Below are 22851 nucleotides of genomic sequence, written 5' to 3'. Positions count from 1 at the left end.
CTGATCATGTTTCCGATGATCTAAGGATCCGGGCGGAGAGGGTCGAACAAGCCCTTCAGGGACAGGAGAGGATGTGTAAGGCGACCAATGAGGATCTTTTGAGGAGGGTGGGGCTGCTCATCAAGGAGAAGGCTGAGAGAGAGGAGGAGCACGTACACGAGATGGAGGAGGTGATCTCCGACACAAAGTTCAGCACGGTGGTGGCTGTTTGGGAAGCCAAGATTCGTCTTGCGGAGGATCTCGAGAATGCAGGTTCCTGGGATGTGGACAGTTGGCACGAGGCACTGGCCAAGATGACTGGCAAGCCTGCTATCACCAACCAGTATCCTGTACTGCAGCTGACCGAGGGAGGGGAGAAGAAGGGCATGGCCGATATTATCAGGCTAAGTTCTAGGCCTGAAAAAAATTAGTTTAAGTAGTTTTTGTTTTTGTTAGTGATATAAAACAATTAACCTTTTGGACGGCTTGATATGCAACCCTTTTTTGAATGACATGGTAGTATTTTCCTCTTATATCTTTCTTCTTTTTTTTCTGCATGGCTGTTACGATATTAGGATCCTTAAATAATTAGGATCCTTGAAAGCTTGGTTCCTGCGAATAATCTTGAAACAGAATTTATTTAGTAGTTCACTTCTAGCATATTTGAATCTTGGTAATTAGATGATTTCAGTTTAGGACCCTGGAAAATTCTAGATCCTTAAACTTTATCTAAAGTTCTTTGAGAATAATGATAGATGGAACCTGATTATCTCCAAATTTTTTCTTGGGCTTTGTAAGTCTTGAAATTTACTGAGGATAAATCTCAACTTTAGGAGAGAACTTCAGTCCATGGCTGATAATGAGGCTCTTTACCAATGAGGGTTGACGAGGATCCTTAAGGGCAAGGATCCCTACTGACAAAGATCCTTAAAGATGAGGATCTCATATCATACATGGGAAATCTCTCCTTAGGATAACGTGTTTAGGTTATAGACTTTGACAAAATTCTTGTGTAATACCACAGGTTCAATGGATAAGATGTTAATGTTATATACTGGGGAGGATCCCGACTCGTGATATAATTCATGGGAAATATCCTTACTTATGATAACATGAAAAATGTTATGATTCGAGTATATTATCTAGGGAAAATTCCCCACGTGTGATAACATGAAGATGTTATAGACCTTATGTAGTTTCTGGGGCAAGATCTCAATTTTTTATAACATGAAAATGTTATAAACCTTAAGTAATCACTAGGGTAGGATCCCAATTTTTGGATAACATGAGAATGTTATAAACCTTGAGGACCTCAACTTATGTTCAAAGATAAGAGGATTGCCAAGCTACTGAATCGTGAAATGATCCCTTTATCCGTATCCCACAGTTAGATATCATGCGTCCAAGCGAGGTGTATAAACCTTAGTCTGTGTGAAAGAGGTAATTAGCTCTTTAAATCTTAGAGGGGATTAAGTACCCTTAAGCGTAGGAGAGATGATTAGTCTCTAGCTTGTGTATATGATAATTTAAAGATTACATCGTTAAATATAATGGAGTTTATCAAGTATTAAGACGTTGATATCTTCATGTGTCAAGATCCTTATGTTTCAGGATCTTCGACCTTGAGGATCCTTATGTTTCAGGATCTTCAATCTTAAGGATCATTATGTTTTAGGATCATTGTTTATGGAGATCCTTAGTTGTACGTTGTTATGCATAGCAAACGTTAGCTAGGGGTGGGCGTTAGTCTAGCTAACGCCCCTCCAGTGCTTAAGTTAGTAATGTATTCAAGGAGAAAATAAGTAATAACGAAAATTTTAAGTTAAAGAACATGTGTACCTTGGTTTTGTTGTTGATCAGTCGACCCTACTTACATGTAGTATGCTTTGAGGTGTATAGCATTCTAGGATCTTGGCAGAATGTCTTCTTCGAGCGTTTCTAGCCAATATCCTCCTTTTCCTACTTCAGCATCTATGAGATATGGTCCTTCCCATTTAGGAGCTAATTTTCCTTCACTATGATCCTTGGTGTTTTGGAATGTTTTCCTTAATACCAAGTCTCCAATTTGAAACATTCTGACTTTTATGTTCTTATTGTAAGCCATGGTGATCCTTTATTGATGAACAGAAATGCGTATTTTGGCAAGATCTCTGAGTTCGTCAATAGTGTCGAGATCTTGTGCTACGATCTTGTTGTTTTCTTGATCTTGCAGTAATTATCTTGCCGTCGGGATCACTGCTTTTGTCCCAAACACCAAAGAGTATGATATATGACATGTGGCTACTTTTGAAGTAGTCCTATATGCCCATAAGACGAAAGGAAGCTCTTCTGCCCATCTTCCCTTCTTCTTATCCAATCTTTTCTTTAAGTTGTTTACTATGATTTTATTGTTGGATTCTGCTTGACCATTAGCTTGGGGATGAACAAGAGTGGACGTTATCATTTTGATTCCCCAACTTGTGCAGGAGTCTGCTGTCCTTTTACTTATGAATTGGGATCCATTGTCGCATATGATTTCAGTCGGGATCCCGAACCTGGTCAAGATATTACGTTTAATAAATGATACTACCTCTTTGTCTCTTATCTGAACGAAGGCTTCAGCTTCGATCCACTTGGAGAAGTAATCAGTCATCACCAGCATGAAGACTTTTCCTCCTGGGGCTATTGGTAATTTTCCCACTATATCCATTCCTTATTTCATGAATATCTATGGGGAGATAATAAGATGTAGAGGTTCTACCGGTTGATGTAGGACGTTGCTATGTCTTTGGCAAGCGTCACACTTTTGAGCATGTAGAAAAGAATCTTTCTTCATGGTTGGCCAATAGTATCTTGTTCTTAGTATTTTGGAGCATAAGAATCTGCCCCGGGTGTGATTGCCACAGTCTCCTTCATGTATGTCCTTCAAGACTTATGCAACTTCAGGATCTTCCAAGTATTTAAGGTATGGACCTGCCATAGATTTTTTATAGAGTTTACCTTGGATTAACACGAATCTTGAGACTCTTGTTCTGAATGCTCTTTCACTCTTTTCTTTTGATGGGATTGTGCCATTTTGGAGATACTCCATAATGGGTTGGGTCCACGATCACGGAGTTCTTTGCGGATCTTGTTCTTTGGGATCCCTTTGAGGAGGGATCCTAGGGTGAGGATCTTCAATAGCTGCTACGCTTGTCGGTTGTTTAGGATCTTTTGATTTTTCAGAGACGGTTTCTATGGTTGGGGTTACTATGTGGGTTATAGGGATCTTCGTTTCTGGTGGGATCCTAAGGGAGGATCCTAAGTTAGCTAATGTGTCTGCTTCTGTGTTTTCTTCTCTGAGAACTTGGGTTAGGCTAAAGTTCTCGAAATCAGAAGCTAATTTTTTGAGGATCTCTAGATATAGTGCTAATCTTTCACCTTTCACTACATAAGATCCACTGAAGTGATTAGTTAGTAATAAGGAATCAAAAAATACCTAGAGATCCCTGATTTTAAGATCCTTAGCCAATTGTAGTCCCATGATGAGTGCTTCGTATTCTGCTTCATTATTGGTAGTGTTGAATTCGCAACTAACTGCTTGGGGTAAGATGTCCCCCTGTGGCGACTTTAGTATGATCCCTAGCCATGTTCCTTTTTTATTTGAAGCTCCGTCTATGAACAACGTCCATTTTCCCAAGTGTTCATCTTCTAGGAGTTGCTTGGCCTCCATGTCTACTTCGTTTCGTAGATCATCACTAAAGTCAACCACAAAGTCTGCTAATGCTTGTGACTTTATGGTGGATCTTGGTTCATATCTGATGTCGAACGTGCTTAACTTCACCGACCATTTTTCCATCCTTCCTTACATTTCTGGTTTTCTCATGACGTTCTTAATAGGATAATTAGTTTTTAAATGTATGGTATGTGTTTCGAAATAATGTCTTAATTTAGTAGAAGCAGTTACTAAGGCAAGAATTAATTTTTCGAGGTGAGAGTACCTGGTTTCAGGATCCAGTAGACTTTTACTTACATAGTAGATAGGATGTTGGGCTCCGTTAAGATCCTTGGTCAAGACAGCACTTACTGCGTTTGAGGATACTAAGAGGTAGAGGAGGAGTGGTTCCCCGTCTATGGGCTTTACCAGTAATGGCGCGGAACTCAAGTGTTTTTTGAGTTTCTGAAAGGCTTTTTCGTGATCTTCAGTCCATTCGAACCTTTTGTTCTTCTTCAAGATGTCGTAGAAGGGTTTACATCTTTCTGAGGATCTTGAAATGAACCTGTTGAGCGTCACTACCCTTCCGGTTAGCCTTTGGATGTCTTTGGTTGAAGATGGAGATTTCAGCTCGATGATTGCTTTGATATGTTCCGGGCTTGCTTCGATTCCTCTCTTGGTTACCATATATCCAAGGAACTTGCCCGACTTCATCCCAAAATGTCATTTGAGTGGATTCAACTTCATATTGTATTTGTTTAGGATGTCAAATGCCTCTTTAAGATCCCTGGGATGATCTTCAGCTTTCATTGATTTCACCACCATGTCATCTATGTAGACTTCCATGGTGTCCCCCAGCTTGTCTTTAAACATCCGATTCACCAGCCTATGATATGTTGCACCTGCATTTTTAAGACCAAAAGGCATTACAGTGTAACAATATATACTTGTTGGTGTTATGAATGTTGTATCTTCTTGGTCGGATGGTTCCATCTGGATTTGTTGGAATCCTGCTGAAGCATCCATGAAGGTTAAGAGTTCATGGTCAGCTGTCGCATCTAGCATGGAGTCAATATGCGGTAGAGGAAAAGGATCCTTAGGACAGGCCTTGTTAAGATCCGTGTAGTCTACACATACTCGCCATTTTCCATTTTTCTTTTGTACGACAACCACATTAGCCAACCATCTTGGGAACTTTACTTCCTTGATCATTCCCGTTTTCAGGAGCTTCTCTACTTCTTCTTGGATGATCTGATTCATTTCAGGTGCAAACTTCCTTCTCTTTTGGTGTCGTGGTCTTAAAGAAGGATCAATATTAAGTTTGCAAGTGATAATACTCTTGTCTATACCTATCATATCTTCATGTTTCCATACGAATGTTTTTCTCCTGGTTCTTAGAAATTTTAACAGATCTTGCTCAATTTGCTCAGGCATTGAGGATCCTATGCGGACTTTAGCTTCAGAATCCTTGATGCCCAGGGGCACTCCCTTCACATCTTGTTCCTTTGTTTCTAGGACGTGTTGTGCCCCTACCTTAATTGCTATGCTTACTGAGGTTTGGTCGTAGATTTCTTAGAGGTTTTATAACATTCTTTCGATTCTTGTTGATCTCCCATAATCTTCATTGTTCCCCATGGAGTAGGCAGTTTTACACACTGATGATATGTTGATGGAACCGCTTTCATCTCGTGGATCCATGGTCTACCTAGTATCACATTATAAGAAGATAAGGTGTCAATAAAACAAAAATTTTGTATAGAGTTTACCCTCTCTATGTATATTGGTAGCTTTATTTCCCCAATCGTGTGTTTCGTCTGTCCACTAAATCCTATGAGGACCGAGGATCTCTTGATTATTTCTGCTTCTGGGATGTTCATCCTTTTTAGTGCGTTTAGGAGAACGATGTTGACCGAGCATTCTCCGACAAAAAGGATCCTTCTCACGAAATGGTTGGCCATGTGCAGTGTTATCACGAGTTCGTCATGGTGAGGATCATGAATCCCTTCCCTGTCTATCTTGTCAAATGTGATTTATTTTTCACTGCTAACCATGGTATTCTTCCGTGGTCTATCTTCCTTTTCTGTTTTATAGACCTTGGCGTGTCTTTTAGCCTAAGAATAAGAAGTACCACAGATGTTAGATCCGCCTGAGATAACGTTAATTATCTTAGCGTCGAAGGGTGGAGATCCTGGTTTCTTCGGGATCCTGTGACCATCCTGGCTGTTCTCTTTGGATTTTTCTCTTTTTCGCCCGAGGATCACTTTGAGGTGTCCCTTACTAAGGAGGTAGCTTATTTATTTTATTAGGTCTATGCAGTCCTCCATCATGTGACCGAAGTCTTCGTGGTAAGCACACCATGTGGACTTGTCTTTCCAACTGGTGGACTTGTTATCTCTCATTGGCCATCTTGTTTTGTCTCCAAGATCCTACATAGCATGAATTATACCTGAAACATCCACATAAAAACAATAGTCAGTGATCCTAGGAAGTTCCTCTTCTTCTCCTTCATCCTCGAGGACATTGACCCTGTGATGATCAAGTTTGGAATAGGGCTTTGATTTGTAGGATCTTGGGGTTGAGAATTTGGTCTTCCTATTGGGGTTCTCATATTGACTTGAAGGGTTGCTTCTCTTCTGTATTTCTTTGTCCTCTTCAAGCCTTATGAACCTTAACGCTCGGCACCTGACTTCGTCCAATCTTTTGCATGGTGTCATCACAAGGTCTTCGTAGAAGGGTGAATCATTCCTTAGTCTCATCTTGAAGTCCTCTACAGAAGTAGCCATGTCGATGTTGGGGATGCTCAGAGCTTCCCTGTCGAACCTGTTAACGAAATCCCTAAGTCTTTCCTTAGGATTCTGGACCACTCGATAGAGATCACTAGTGATCTTCTCGAAGGTTCTCTTGTAAGAAAACTGGTTATTGAAAATATTGACTAAGTGTGCAAAAGAAGTAATAGAGTATGAGGGAACATTTAGCAGTCATTTGAGAGCTAATCCTGTAAGCGTTGAGCCAAAGCCTTTGCATAGGCAAGCTTCCTTCAAGTGCCATGGGATGGGAATGATCTCCATCCTTTCTCGGTATTGTGTTATGTGCTCTTCAGGATCTGTAGTTTCATCGTAAAGCTTCATGCTAGGAGTTTTGGAGCGCTTAGGAAATTCGGTATCGGATATCGCGAGAGCGAATCTCGAGATCTGTTGACTTGTTGGTGACACTTCTGGTATGGGTTGGACCACCCCGGGTACGCTTGAGATCATTTGTCTCAACTTCTGAAGTTCCCTGGCCATGTTTGGGTTTATTCCTGCATCAACGTTAGTACAGTTAATATTAATAGTATTTCTGTTTAAGAAGTAACTAGAATCAAGGTTTCTAGGAGTGTTGAAAGGCTCATTGAGATCATTGATCATAAATGTTTGGTTGTCCATAGTTGTCCCCCAGGGTGACGCCACAGTGGTAGGAACCGTGTTCTTCTGGCGATTTTATGAGGATCCTACATTATCGAAGTCCAGGATCCTTGGTTGCACAACTGTGGGCGTTGTTTCCTGGGATTTCTGAAATTCCTCCTTCATCCTCCCCACTTCTTTGAGCAGTGCTCTATTCTCCTCCTGCTGTTGGGTCACCTGTTGTGTCATTTTCCTCATCATCGCGAAAAGTTCTGCAGTAGTGACCGGGGCAGTTGGATCCTGGAGTCCTGAGGATCCCAAACTTCCTTGATTAGCGATCGAGGGGTGATTTTCTTGGAAGTGTCAGCCGTTTTCCTCTGAGTAGGGGGCCCACTCGGAGGAGGTGGTAGGTTTTTGGTTGGAATGGAAGGAATAGAGGACAGAGAAAGGATCGGTTGTGTAGACATGATTATTTCGAGGATTTTGAACACCACGGCCCCACGGTGGGCGCCAAATTGTTTTGGTCAAAAATTACCCAAGTATTAATCAACCAAATTGAATGAGAGGCTGTAATGTTCGAATTGTGCAATAGCAAATGATAAAGAGAGTGAGACAATGGTTTACAAGGAAATCCCTTGATCCTTGTTAGGATCTCCGGCACAAAACCTTGGGAGGTGACAATGATCACCTGCCTTGATGATTTTATTAATGTAAAATGATGATTACAGAGAGTGTTCTCGTAAGAACTAGTGAATAATTTCGTAGAGTAATCTTCTAGCCAAAAAAACAATGTGTTGTGTGAGAGATACAAGTGTCAATTTATAGTCTAAACTAGCCAACAAGATGTCTGATATTTCCAGGATCCTATATGACCAGCTTCACGAACGTTATTTGACCAAGTATTCCGGGTCTTTAGCATAGCTGAGATGATTCTTCGTTGAGAATTGGTATTCCCTTGACTATTTCTACATATATATTAATCATGAACACAATATAACCATTATAAATGTTAATAAAAATAATAACGGTGATAGACAGGATCCTGAGGTAGCTGATCCTCGTGGATATTTAAGGATCCTGAATATTTCTAGGATCCTGGCCCTAACACTTTTTTTACAGGAAAACAATTACTGAATTGGCTAAGTTTTTGCATGTATCTTGGTGCTAAAAGCAACATGCTACCAGGTAAAAGGTTAAAGGTTAGAAAAAGAACTTCATGCTTAAAGAATGAACAATATATATGCTTAACTGAGACACACAACTTATTCTCTAAAACCATCAGCACCAGTAAACCCACAATAGGACTGAACAAACCCAAGGGGCAAAATGGTCCAAACTCGAAATTTCTTCTCTTGGGAACCTACCTAATGCTCTTTCAATGGAAAAATACAAATATGTGTTTGTTGGATCAATAATAAGTAAATGATCCATGGTCAAATCATTAAATTTTGACCATAATTTCTTCTCTTAGGGAGTTATGTGGTTTTTAAGTACTATATATAATCTTATTTTGCTACAGACATGTTTTTTTCTCCTACAAATCTTTACAAATAACAAATTCACACTTATAAATTCAAGTATTAAAAGCTTCTTTATCCGAATCCCCCTTGCATGTCTGATTAAAATTCACATGTTATTTTCTAATTAAACCAATATTGGCACAGGAACCCTCAAACCAGTACTAAGGATAGAATTGTCAAAATTTGGAGAAAAAAAAAAGGCATCAAGAATAAACAATGCATTACAGAATAACAAACATTCAATTCATTGTGATTAGTACAATAACTTCTCAATGATGAAGAAATTTTATGATCGTACATGTCAATTAATGAATTAAAGTTAGGAAAAGGTTATTCATATTCAAAAGCAAAGCATAAACTTTCAATGTAATTAATGTCAGGGGCAAGCAAACAGAAAGATTATAAAATTTCATTCATAACCAATGACAGCATGAAGTGAAATTACATACAATTAAACTTTTTCACGTGTGTTTTTTATACTCCTTTTTGTTAAACATAATTAAAAATTTTCATTCATAACTTATTTACTACGAACCAAATTGAATCATCACACATATCTTCATTAGATCGATCATTAAACAATGAAGTAATATTATGATGAAGATGAAAATTTCTGAATTTTAGGACAAAACATACACATGAATTGAAAAATTACCTGATTTATGAAGATTCTTCACTGCGCGTGACAGGATCTTAACTGCGGGAGAGGGACATGTCCTACAGTTGTGAGGTTCTTCTTGAGAGGCTATGGAGGGGCAATCATGATTAGGGGTTTAGGGTGAAATAAGAACGGCATGATCAGATATGTGACTTTCTTATGGACAATTTAGTAATTTTGTGATACTAGGTTGGAGCTTTTGATTGAACGCTTCTGGTAGTAACATTGAAATTTGGAGCGTTTCATTTTTTCTAAAAGCTAAACGCTCTTGTTGCCTAATGCTGCCAAACGAATCTTTTTTTGTTTAGCGTTTTGTTAAAAGCTAAACACTACAAGCTCTTAAAAATTGTGTGTCGAACACACCCATAATAAAAATTAACCAGAACCAGAATATGATGTTTCTCTTACAATGAAATGCGTACATCACACTCACCACAATGTGCAGTTCAAGTGCTCTACAGAAATTATAGAAAATAGTTACCATCCCTTATATTTTTTTCAATTTTTAATATATATATATATATATATATATATATATATATTGTTATGAATTAAACGTAATTAATGTAACTATAAATCAAACCAAACTAGTAAACTTTGATAAGAACTTTAATTGAGAAGAAAAAATATTTAGAGAGAATATGAAAGTTATATCTCTTATAACTTTTGGTGTGTCTCATTCTTTACAATAGAGGGGTATTTATACTACAAATTTTACTAACATATAATTGTAACTAGTTAGAAATGTTGACAAATTTACCATGCACCAATTATTATGTCATCCACCAATTATTTACAACACCACCAATTATTTACAACACTCCCCCTTGGATGACATCATTTTAGCGTTCAACTTTGACGTACTGCCTCATTAAAAACCTTGCTAAAGAAAACCCAGTGGGAAAAAAACTTTAGCGAAGGGAAAAAGAGTGCAGTGTATAGTTGACTCCGCCTTATTTAGACATCTGTCACATTATATTCTATGCACATGTCGCATTCCGATGCCATGGACATGTTTCCTGAAGATTGCAGTAGGAAGTGCCTTCGTAAAAAGGTCTGCTGCATTGTTACTGGATTGAACATATTTGATTTCAACTTGATGGTTCTTTATAAGCTCTTGAGTGTACTCAAAAAACTTTGGAGGTATATGTTTTGTCCTGTCGCTCTTGATATATCCCTCTTTCATTTGAGTGACACATGCTGAGTTATCTTCATAAATTAAAGTTGGACATATATCCTTTTCAAGTCCACATGAAGTTAAAACTAGTTGTGTCATCGATCTTAACCATGTACATTCTCTACTAGCTTCATTTAGTGCAATTACTTCAGCATGATTTGAGGATGTGGCAACAAGTGTTTGCTTTTGAGAACGCCAGGAAATTGCAGTACCTCCATTCATGAATACATATCCAGTTTGAGATCTAGCGTTATGAGGATCAGACAAATAACCTGCATCTGCATAACCAATCAAGCCTTGTTTTGAATTGTTAGGGTCAAATAACCCTAAATCACTAGTTCCTCGAAGGTATCGAAAAATATGTTTGATTCCATTCCAATGTCTTTTTGTTGGGGCTGAACTAAATCTTGCTAGCAAGTTTACAGCGAAAGAAATGTCAGGTCTAGTACAATTGGTAAGATACATAAGAGCTCCAATTGCATTTAGATATGGTACTTCTGAACCAATGACTTCTTCATTTTCTTCGCATGGACGAAATGGATCATTGTCAATATTTAATGATCTAACAACCATTGGAGTGATTAAAGGATTTGCATTTTTCATATTGAAACGTTTCAAGACTCTTTCTGTGTAATTTGATTGATGCACAAGTATTCCGTTAGGCATATGCTCAATCTGTAAACCAAGACAATATTTGGTTTTTCCAAGATCTTTCATTTCAAATTCTTTCTTTAAAAGTTCAATCACTTCAAGGATTTCTTTATTCGTTCCAATGATGTTTAGATCATCAACATAGACTGCTATGATCACATATCCAGATGTTGTTTTCTTAATAAATACACATGGACAAATAGTGTTATTTTTATAACCTTTACTTGTCAAATAATTGCTTAAACGATTGTACCACATGCGTCCAGATTGCTTTAACCCATACAAAGATCTTTGTAATTTTATAGAATACATTTCTTTGGGTTTTGTACTTAACGCTTCAGGCATTTTAAATCCTTCAGGGATTTTCATATAGATATCACTATCAAGTGATCCATACAAGTAAGCTGTAACAACATCCATAAGACGCATATCTAAATTTTTAGATATTGCCAAGCTGATTAAATATCTGAAAGTGGTTGCATCCATTACCGGTGAATAAGTTTCTTCATAATCAATTCCAGGTCTTTGAGAGAAACCTTGAGCAACAAGCCTGGCCTTGTATCTTACAATTTCGTCTTTCTCATTTCTTTTTCGTACGAAGATCCATCTATATCCTAATGGTTTCACAACTTCAGGTGTGAGGATAATGTTCCCAAAAACCTTTCTCTTGTTAAGAGAATTTAATTCAACTTGCATAGCTTCCTTCCATTTAGCCCAATCATTTCTTCTTTGACATTCAATGACAGATTGTGGTTCGGGATCATCATTCATAATATCACATGCAACTGAATAAAAAAATATTGCACCTATATTGTCAGTTTCATTTTGGTCACATATTCTATTTGTCTGACCATAATTTAATGCATCATCCTCCTTTCCTGGGGGAATTTGAATAATTCGTGTTTCTCCAGGAACACTTTCATCGTGATCTAGTGCATTTTCTGCTCCTCTTCTTTTTCGTGGGTTCTTATCCTTAGAACCAAATGGCCTTCCACGCTTCAGGCGTGTTTTAGACTCTTGAGTGACTTTATCATCAGATTGTCCATGTGGAATGTTAATTCGAGCTGGAACATTGACAGCTGGTATATATGATTTAGTCACCCTTTTTGTGTCAGTAAATGCATCAGGTAACTGATTTGCCATTTCTTGGAAATGCATTATCTTTTGAACTTCCATGTCACATTGCTTTGTGCGAGGGTCAAGATATGATAAAGTAGGCTCATGCCATGACACATCCTTTTCCAGAATCTTCTTTTCTCCACCTAATGATGGGAAATTTGCCTCATCAAATTGACAATCTGCTAGGCGTGCTGTGAAAACATCACATGTTAATGGTTCAAGATATCTTATAATAGAGACTGACTCATAACCAACATATATTCCCAACCTTCTTTGAGGACCCATTTTTGTCCGTTGAGGTGGTGCAATAGGGACATATACTGCACACCTAAAAATTCTCAAATGGGATATATTTGGCTCTTGACCGAAAGTAAGTTGTAGTGGAGAATATGCATGATATGAACTTGGTCTCATGCGTATCAATGATCCAGCATGTAAGATTGCATGGCCCCAAACAGAAACAGGAAGTTTGGTCCTCATTATCAATGGTCTAGCTATTAGCTGGAGACGTTTAATCAGTGATTCAACTAAACCATTTTGTGTGTGTACATGAGCAACTGGATGCTCAACAACAGTTCCTACAGACATACAATAGTCATTAAATGCTTGTGAAGTAAATTCACCAGCATTATCAAGTCTCACTCTTTTGATAGTATAATCAGGGAAATGTGCCCTTAATTTAATATTTTGGGCAAGAAACTTTGCAAATGCCATATTACGAGTTGATAATAGGCAAACATGAGACCATTTGCTGGATGCATCTATTAAGACCATAAAGTATCTAAATGGTCCAGATGGTGGGTGAATCGGTCCATATATATCACCTTGAATTCTTTCTAGAAATCTAGGTGACTCCCTTTCAACTTTCATTGGAGAATGTTTTATAATTAACTTTCCAAGGGAACAAGATGCACATGGTTTTATGCTATTGGATTGAGGAAACTTTTGGTCCTTCAATGGATGCCCGTGTGTATTCTCAATTATCCTTCGCATCATTGTTAATCCTGGGTGGCCCAACCTATCATGCCATAAACTGAATGTCCCAGAATCATAATGTTTTCCTTCTACTACCATATTTGATTCAATCATATGTATATATGTATAATGCAGACCAGAATCAAGTGTTGGTAGTTTTTCAAGCACATGGTTTTTGTCTATAATATACATATATTTCTTATTTTCAATGGTCACAGTTTTTGTGTCATAACCTTTGAAATATATGTCATTGAAACTTAATAAGTTTCTATTAGACTTTGGAGAAAATAAGGCATTTTCTATACAAAAGTTTGTACCATTTGGTAATATAAAATGGGCTTTCCCGGTTCCCTCTATCAAGTCTGCAGGACCTGATATTGTATGTATGACTGTTTTTGTTGGTACTAATTCTGAAAAATATTTCTTTGATTTCAGAATAGTATGTGTACTACCACTATCTGCTATACAAAGATCTCCAATCTTTTCTTGGTGTTGTGCTCCAGTTGGACTCATATTAAACTTCACATATAAAAGGAATAATAAGTGAATAAACATAATCATAATTATTATTAAAAAGAAAGCTCATTTATTGTAGGAAAGACATTACATGAAAAACAAACGAAGGAAAAACAGTTTTACTAGAACAATAATAGATTTTTTTTTTAGTTTATGTCTTCCATGTCATTACAGAAATCAGCAACATTTAGCGGAGTGAATTCAACATTATCAATGAGGTTTGCTTCTTTTCCTTTTCCTTTAATGGACTCTTGATAAAGTTGTCAAAGATGTGCAGGTGTGTGACAGGTCCTTGACCAATGGCCTGTGCTACCACATCTATAACATGAACCATCAGATTTTTGTGATGTCCCAATGTCATGCCTTGCCACTTTGGCCTTATCTTGTGTGTGGACATTGTTTCTTTGTGAATATTGGTAATTATTTCTTTTCTAGCTACGACCACGATTATTACCTTGTCCACGACCAGAATTATGGTTCTGATTATGGCTTTGGTTTCGATTAAAATAGCCACGGCCTCGTCCTCGACCACGACCTCGCCCTCGTCTACGTGTATTGTTTCGATGACCATCAATATTTGTAGCATTTGCTTCAGGAAGTGCTACTGATCCCATTGGACGAGATTCATGGTTTTTCATTAAGAGTTCATTGTTTTGCTCTGCAACGAGCAGACATGCATTCAGTTCAGAATATATTGTGAACTTTTGCATCCGATATTGTTGCATCAAAGTAATGTTTGTTGCATGAAATGTTGAGTAACTTTTCTCCAACATATCTTCATCAGTAACCTCTTGTCCACAATACTTGAGTTGTGAACATATTCTGAACAAAGCTGAGTTGTATTCATTTACTTTCTTGAAGTATTGAAACCTTAGTGTTCTCCATTCATCTCTAGCATTTGGAAGTATAACTTCATTTTGATGATCAAATCTTTCTTTCAAAAGATTCCAGAGAATACTTGGATCAGTAACATCAAGATATTCAAATCTCAACATTTCATCAATATGCTTACGAAGGAAAACTTGTGCTTTTGCTTTGTCTTGTGCCAAGCAATTATTAAATTCATATATAGTATTTGAGATACCCATGGATTCAAGATGCATTTTTACATCTATCATCCATGGCACATAGTTTTTCCCACTAACTTCAAGTGCTGCAAACTCGAGCTTTGCAATGTTGGACATAATTTAACTATAAATTTTAAACAAAATAAAAATTAAAATTAAAATCCATTTATTTCAATAAATATTACACAAAAAAGAAACGGTAAAGCTAACATCGCATACAAGCCTAAAAGTAGATGAAATTCCATATTATCTTCGATGTTAAGGATTGGGATGAAAAGTAACATGACTATTATAGTCATGATTATCACAAAATGATGAATCATCTTGAAGCTTGATTTCTTGAAATTGATTTATTTGATAGAAGAGAGAAATATTTGTTGTGGGTAAATTAAGCAGGGTAAAGATGTTTATTTATGGTAAAAAAAAATATAGCCGTTGTTTTTGCTGTTTATAACCGTTGCATATATATTCACGTTGTGTATATATGTATATGTATTTTATAAATCATATAATAAGACTTATAACTAATACATAACTTTACTAATTAGAAACATAAATAAATATTAGTAAATGTTTAAATAAAATTATTAAGAGTATCTAAAATATAAATAAACATTGACATGTATAAATAAATATAATTTAAATGTTAGTATGCACAAATAAAAGTTAGTAGCATAATATAAATGTTAGTATGCATAAATAAAAGTTAGTTGCATAATGTAAATGTTAGTTTGTATAAATAAAAATTAGTTGCATAATGTAAATGTTAGTATAAAAATTAGAATACATAAAGAAATGTTAGTATAAGAAATAAAAATTGTTAGTAGTCCATAATGTCCATAATGTATAAGTTTCATTAATTCATTAGTATTATTATTATTTTAATATGATTGAAGTTTTTATAATTAATAGTGTTTTTAATAAGTAATACATACCTTGATTAAGATAGATGTGATTTTCCACTTGTTTAATAACCTTGATTAGAGTTTTCGTGCTGATAACGTGTTATGAATTAAACGTAATTAAAGTAACTATAAATCAAACCAAACTAGTAAACTTTGATAAAAACTTTAATTAAGAAGAAAGAATATTTAGAGAGAATATGAAAGTTATATCTCTTATAACTTTTGGTGTGTCTCATTCTTTACAATAGAGGGGTATTTATACTACAAATTTTACTAACATATAATTGTAACTAGTTAGAAATGTTGACAAATTTACCATGCACCAATTATTATGTCATCCACCAATTATTTACAATAAATATATATATATATATATATATATATATATATATATATATATATAATCATTATAGAACCAATAGAACTATAGAACCAAATTATAACCTTAGGATTATTAAATGAAAGGATTGGATCAAGAAAGTACACCATAAGATTTTGTACCATTGTTCATAGGATCATATGCGAAAAAAAAAAGTATAATGAGAATTGTATATTAGATTAATTAGGAAAAAATTAGCCATTCTTTACTCATTTCAGCGTTCATCGTTTATTTCTTGCGCCTCAAATGTCGATGTTCATCCCTTCTTATTCCTCCATCACCGAATATTTTATGTAAGGTTACGAATTGACCTTATCGGTCATGAGAATTTTGAGTCTAAAGAGAATTAGGAAAGAAAGATGGTCGCAGATTTGATTACATATCAAGAGAGGGCGAGGACGGTGCCTATGTCGTTGTTGGAGATATGGAGGACTAGTAGGGTTTTCGGGGCTACGATTTTGAGTTCAAGTCCACGATTGTTTACCACTGAAAAGAAGATGAAGCATATGAGACGATTACATCTTGCTATTGAAAACGTCGAAGAAGATTGGTTTGAGTTGCTTGATTATGACATTGGAGATGTGGAGTTTAAAGCAAACGGATAGTACAGTTCACATGAAGAAAAAAAAAAAGACGATCTTATAGACATTGATTGAGAACACAAAGTGACATCAAATTGGGGGATTGAGGGTCGGCGATTTTGTTCATCCAATTCAATATTATAGTGGTTGCAGGAGGTGGGAATTGATTTATTCAAGAAATCAGATGAAATGTGCTCCATCTACAATCAAGTAAAAACGATTAAACCTTTCCCTTATTTTGCATTTTATTTTGATTGTCATTGGGGATTCAGAGGACAATGTTGTTGATTAGCAGGTTGGTCATGAAGAGAGCGGCCAATGTTGTTGATTTGATGGGTCTTCTTCCACAACTATGTGACCCGCAAAGTGAGCTCCTTTTGTTTCGATCATGTATGGGTATTGCAAAACTTTTCTTCGGTTTAAGGACATGTCAGTCGGTGCACATAAAGGGGGCAACGTTGTTCTTTGACAAAGGTTTGCGCAGGTCTATCGAGGATATGGTGGTATGTGGAGGCCCCTTCTTTGGAGACATTCAGTGGCGTCTGACTTCCTTACCTATTCGTTTCGGTGGTTTGGGTTTGTACTCGGCATACGAGGTTTCCTCCTACGTATTTGTAGCCCCGAGGGCCCAATCTTGGGCATTACAACTCCACATCTTACGTGACAGTGGCATATATGGTATTGACTCTAATTACCTATGTGCTATGACTCGTCGTCGCGATACGATTTCGGAATTCGACTGTAGCGGTTTCATTAAATCCTAAAAGGCATTGACTTGTGTCCTTTTTAGGAAAATCGTCAAAGATATGGAAGTCGACTTCGACATGACTGTTAGACAAAAAGTAGTTTTTGAGTGTCTTCGGGCACCTCATGCTCAGGATTTTCTGCAAACTATCCCTATTGATGGCCTTGGCCAGCATATGTCTAATGTGGAGTACCGAACTATCCTTCGTTACCGCCTCTTGATTCCTCTATTCCCAATTGACGAGATATGCCAAGTTTGCCGCAAGGCATGTTTGGACACTTTTGGGAAAATGGGGTTCATTGTAAAGAGCTACATGGTTTCAAGTACATACATGATGTGGTTAGGAATGTTGTTGCCGTGCTGGTATTTCTACGAAAAAAAAAAAGCGTCATTGAACTTTTTGACGGACCCACAGGATGGAATATCCACACTCAGGCCGACTGACATTTTGGTCTTTGGATGTGTAGAAGGGAAGCACGTGTGTGTGGATTTTACTGTGGTCTCTCCTCACGTCAGTTTAGGGTGCGGGGGTTTCACAGCAGGCATGCCGCTTTGAAAGCCGATGTGTATAAAATGGCAAAGCACAAGAATGCATATATAAAAAATCAACATGTATTTGTACCTTTTGCATTCAAGACATTTGGTTTTCTCGCACCAGAGACGATAGTCCAATGGGTCATGCATTCTAATGTCATATCTTTTAGATCCATAGATGTTTTCAAAAGAATTAATTTTGTCATCCAAAAAAAGTATCGATATATATATATATATATATATATTTCCATATCCAAAAAAAAGTAAAAATTATTTTGGGGGTATTTTGCATTTTATGGATACGATTTATCTAGATTAATTGTGGTTACATCTGTCAACTACTTAATTATTGTTGACCTTGAGATTGTTCGTAGATAAACCAAGAGCTTGAAGGTTGGTTAAGCTTCCCAAGAGCTTGAAGGTTGGTCAACTGAGATTGAACAAATTGCTTAATCTGTACAATTCAGATGCGATTCCATTTCTTTCTGCTTCTAGATTGGTTTGGATTTGTAATTTTCCCAAATAGGGTTTGATTCACAAATATTGATGTATGTGAGATTTAGGAGAACACCAATTGATTGTGATTAATTTTTTGGGTTTTTAAATAACTGTTTATTTTTGAATAAACGTTCATTAGTGATGGAACACTTTCACATGTTCACCTACAAACATATATGAACATAATTAATTTTTTAGCTTTTTTAAATAAATGTTGATTTCTGAATAAACATTCAATTGATACTTCATACATGTTCACCAGTGAGCATATATGAAATTGATTAATTTTCTGGTTTATAAAAGGATGCATGTTCATTTAAAAGTTCATACATGTTGGGTTATGAACATTTAATCATACATTCTTATGATCGAATGTTCATATAATTTCTAATGTTCATTTATGAATATTAATCGACAATCGTTCACCTACAAAATAGTAATTGACAAGATTCACTTATTAATGGTTGATTTTTTCATTTTATTTTTCTAAAATTCATTTTAAATAAATGCTATAATTTAAAAACATAATAAACAAATGCTATAATTTAAAAACATAATTAATAACCTGTTATTTTATTTTTAAAATAAAACATTTATTTTACCATCATATGTTTTAGCCTTAAATTAATTTAATGATTAAAAAATAGTTCTATGGTTCTATAGAAAAAATGGATTCTATGTTTTAATATGAAAACTATAAATTAAAATTTGTACACAAAGGTTATACAATTGTATAAAACAATTGTTGTGCATGATATATCAGGTCCTAATAAAAATAAAGATTTAGAAAAAAAAAAAGCCTTCATTATCACTGGTAGAAATGATTTTACATGTTGATACCTTTGGAGCCAAACAAAGGCTACTTTGTTTAGCTTCTACAAAGTCTTTATTCAAATCTCCGTTCTTCTAAAACAATCACAAGGCTTTAAACCTAAAAAAAGTAACTGGCATTCACAAATAACAATTCAAATACTTGCTGAACAGTTACAGATGCCATTTATATTTTATCATGTTCAATAAGGGCTTTTTCTTGAAAACATTACCAAAACAAAAACAACTTCAAAGATATGGTGAAAAAGCTAGATTCAAGAAATTATTACAAAAATCTTTGCCTCAGAGGTAGTGACAATATTTGAGTATCATCATTATTTTTTCTGATTATACATATAAATGAGATGCATCATTGGCAAAGTATATCATCTTTACACAGTAGAATTAATAATTATAAAACCTTGATGAAAATAAAATAAAATATTATAATAAACATTTAAAAAATTATTATAATAAACCTTGATGAAAATAAAATAAAATATTATAATAAACATTTAAAAAAAATAACCATATGATCAAGCATCAGAGAGATTCCCACAGACAAATCATCATGTTCCAATAGAATACAGATGTCCCTGTCTGATCTATCATCACTTGCTACAAATCAAAAGTAAATAAGCACAATAGATTCTAATCAACAAATACGATTAGCAATTTTAAACAATGTAATTGCATATAGAACATAAATAAATTGCCTCAGATTAAATTCTTTTCAATGCGTAAACTCAAAGTATATTTATAAACCATCATAGGCAACAATTAAAAGAAAACTCTAGAGATAGCAAGAAAACAGACACGAAATCGAACATTTTACAGAAGCTAAAATGAAATACTTTGTGGGCTTAATATTATAATTGCATCAAAGAGATTCCCATTATAGACTTGGTCAATCCCTACTCCAAAACTGGAGTTCTGATGTCCCTGTCTTTTTATCATCACTTGCAATTGTATTATCACACAGACAGTAAAACATTTGGATTTTAAAAAAATAAACTGCTTAAACGCAATAAACAGGAAGAATTTGATTAAAAAAAACACACCTAAAACAAGATTGTATGCCTAAAGATTTGGTTGATTTCATGGCCCCAAGCATCAAAGTATTTTTAATACCGGTCACTGGCAAAGAAATAAGATCGGCATGTAACGAAAATTTGGAGAACTGAAAAAGAAACGTAACGAATGCAAAAAAAGAGAGATGAGCTATTTGTGAAAGTTCTAAAGATCCGAATGAGTTTGAAGATATTGATTAGGGTTTATGTGGTGATCATTATATATACAGGTCAGCTGTATCGCATAGGCGAGTTTGTGGGGCGGGAGGGTTATATGTTTTGCTAGGGCACCATTTCAAGTTCCGGGCCTGATATCTGTATGTCACTTTACTTCTATTGCTCATTTAGTCATTGGCTAAATAGCCCAATTAAAATTGATAGATCTATTTTTTGTAATTTAAGGGATATATATTTTGCTAGATTTTCATAACGAACTATGTTGGTAAAACAAGACAATAGTTGTTTAATTTACCGGTTTCATCATATATATCTATTTGTTATTAGATATTCAACATTATTTTATTTATGGCTAGATTTAGGAACAGATTGATAACATTTTGATTAAACATTTTAATTTTTAAGTTTTTATGTATAAATCAAAATCAAGGTTTAAATAAAGTTAAGCGTGAATTAGTGACAATATCAAACTTTAAACTTTTACGAGTCATGTCGTTTATAAAGCGTGACTTAAAACGATACTTTTTTATACAGTTAATAATATAAATATATATATATATATATATATATATATATATATATATATATATATATATATATTCTACTATTATTCATTTTTATGTACATATATGAGTTAAAACTTTATTTTGTTAAAGTGTGACGTTAAATACAAACATTGAGCTATGGCACGTCATGGCAAAGTCATGGTGAACTTTTTGGAACATTGGTCGAAATACATCAAGTTGTGTTCCTAATACTTATTTTTCATATTTTTTATGCTTTTTTTTCTTCTAAGTTGTCTAACATGTGAAATTTGATTAAACCAGAATACTACATCTAACAATGATCCAATTTCATATTTTTTTAGTGATTTTGTTCCTCTCAACTTTATATCCAATTTCAAGCACACTAGTTTCTAACTTTCGTTATATTATTTATAGAGCCATCTAGGTTTAATTAGTTGTAGACAAAACTGCAAAATCGGTCCCTGAGGTATGTATTTTTTTAGAAAAAATATCTAAACCATTAAAATTTTGGATTGATGGTCATTTTGAGCAAGTTTGTTTGTAGTTTTGGTCCTTTGAAAAAACTGAAAATACTAAAACGCCCTCCTAATACATTTTTTATTTTTTTCTATTTAATTTAAAGTTTTATTAATAATAAATATGGGCTCTCTCTCTCTCTCTCTCTCTCTCTATATATATATATATATATATATATATATATATATAATTCATCTTCCCAATTGGACCCACCAACACCATATATCCTGCTATACATGGCTTCACCGACACTGGTTTTGTTGGAACGTCGTTTTTCGATGGACATTTTTCTAGTACCTCAACCCACCGTCTTCTTCTTCCCCTTAAACATATTTTATCTCTCAGTTGGATGAAACCATAGTCGATCTCTTTCCATAGTCGTCAGCCTTTACCATCAACACCGTCGTTAGATGCCTCCACCGATCTCCTCCGCCATCAGATGCCTTCATATTTGTGTGTAACGCCCATAGATTCGGGATAGTCAATTTAAAGATAACAGGAGTCGAAAATGACTTTTAGACAAAAGATTATTTAGATCTTAACCAGGTTGTAGAATATGTCTCAAGGGTTCCGTAGATATAAAGAACGCCGAAATCCGAGTTATAACAAAGAAGTTATGGCCCGTCGAAGTGTTTTCGGCAAAACCGGCACGGCACCGCGAGACGTAAATAGTGAATTTACGATAGAGCGAATTTTACCCTTAGCGACCTAAATGAAAGTCGTAGAAAACGTTAAACCGAGAGCGTCCATAAAAAGAACGCCCAAATCTGACTTTGTATGAGGAAGTTATGATTTTTCGAAGTTTCGGCTTAGCAGTGTACAGCCCGAAGTTCGAATATTAGATCGAGCGGTTTTTTAGCCGATACAACCTAAACGATAATCGAAGATCTCATTAATAGTAGCATAACGATAAAAAGACAGACGAAAACGGACGTCGGATGAAGAAGTTATGAATTTTAAACGGACCAATCCTATCCTGGCCTGTTAAAAATATAACTTTTATAATAAAATCAAAATTAGCCGACGTGTGGATATAAAGAACGTCGAAAACGGAGCTCGTATGTGAAAGTTATGATTTTTAGAAGTCGGAAAGGAAAATTGTGAGACTGATGCAAAATTGATGACGTGGCATGATCTAGGCTGTCGCTTGCTGATCACACCTCGCTTCGGATGGATGACACGTCGTCTCGCATTACACCCCGCGTCCGGAACCGGGTACGCCCAGCGTACTTCGGTCTTGTGTGGTCCGAGAAGTGAACACGTAGCCCCATCCGAAGAGCACCACCTGGCACCCTTATCCGAACTAGGCCCCGCGTAGCCGAGGACTACGCCCAGCGTACGTCCGAGGCTGGCGCCTATAAATACCCTGCGAGGGCTGCTGACTTTCTTGCACC

General features: G+C 35.7%; 1 long non-coding RNA gene and 3 other non-coding genes across 4 annotated transcripts; all 4 read right to left on the bottom strand.

Annotated features, from left to right (window-relative positions):
• Positions 1-19139: 19139 nt before the first annotated feature.
• On the bottom strand, positions 19140-20469 carry LOC145104129 (uncharacterized). The gene is made up of 2 exons (XR_013707006.1): positions 20229-20469; positions 19140-19785 (listed from the first exon to the last, which is right to left on the bottom strand). It is a non-coding gene; the product is annotated as an uncharacterized LOC145104129 (long non-coding RNA).
• Positions 19705-19789, bottom strand: LOC145151859 (small nucleolar RNA R44/J54/Z268 family). The gene has a single exon (XR_013732409.1). It is a non-coding gene; the product is annotated as a small nucleolar RNA R44/J54/Z268 family (small nucleolar RNA).
• LOC145151854 (small nucleolar RNA Z267) lies at positions 19877-19947 on the bottom strand. Its single transcript, XR_013732405.1, has one exon. It is a non-coding gene; the product is annotated as a small nucleolar RNA Z267 (small nucleolar RNA).
• Positions 20042-20134, bottom strand: LOC145151858 (small nucleolar RNA R44/J54/Z268 family). The gene has a single exon (XR_013732408.1). It is a non-coding gene; the product is annotated as a small nucleolar RNA R44/J54/Z268 family (small nucleolar RNA).
• Positions 20470-22851: the final 2382 nt, after the last annotated feature.

Source organism: Lactuca virosa, chromosome 1, assembly GCF_052849685.1.
Source record: "Lactuca virosa cultivar CGN04683 chromosome 1, Lactuca_virosa_CGN04683_v6, whole genome shotgun sequence".
Lineage (NCBI taxonomy): Eukaryota > Viridiplantae > Streptophyta > Magnoliopsida > Asterales > Asteraceae > Lactuca > Lactuca virosa.
This window is presented reverse-complemented; position numbering and strand designations above follow the sequence as displayed.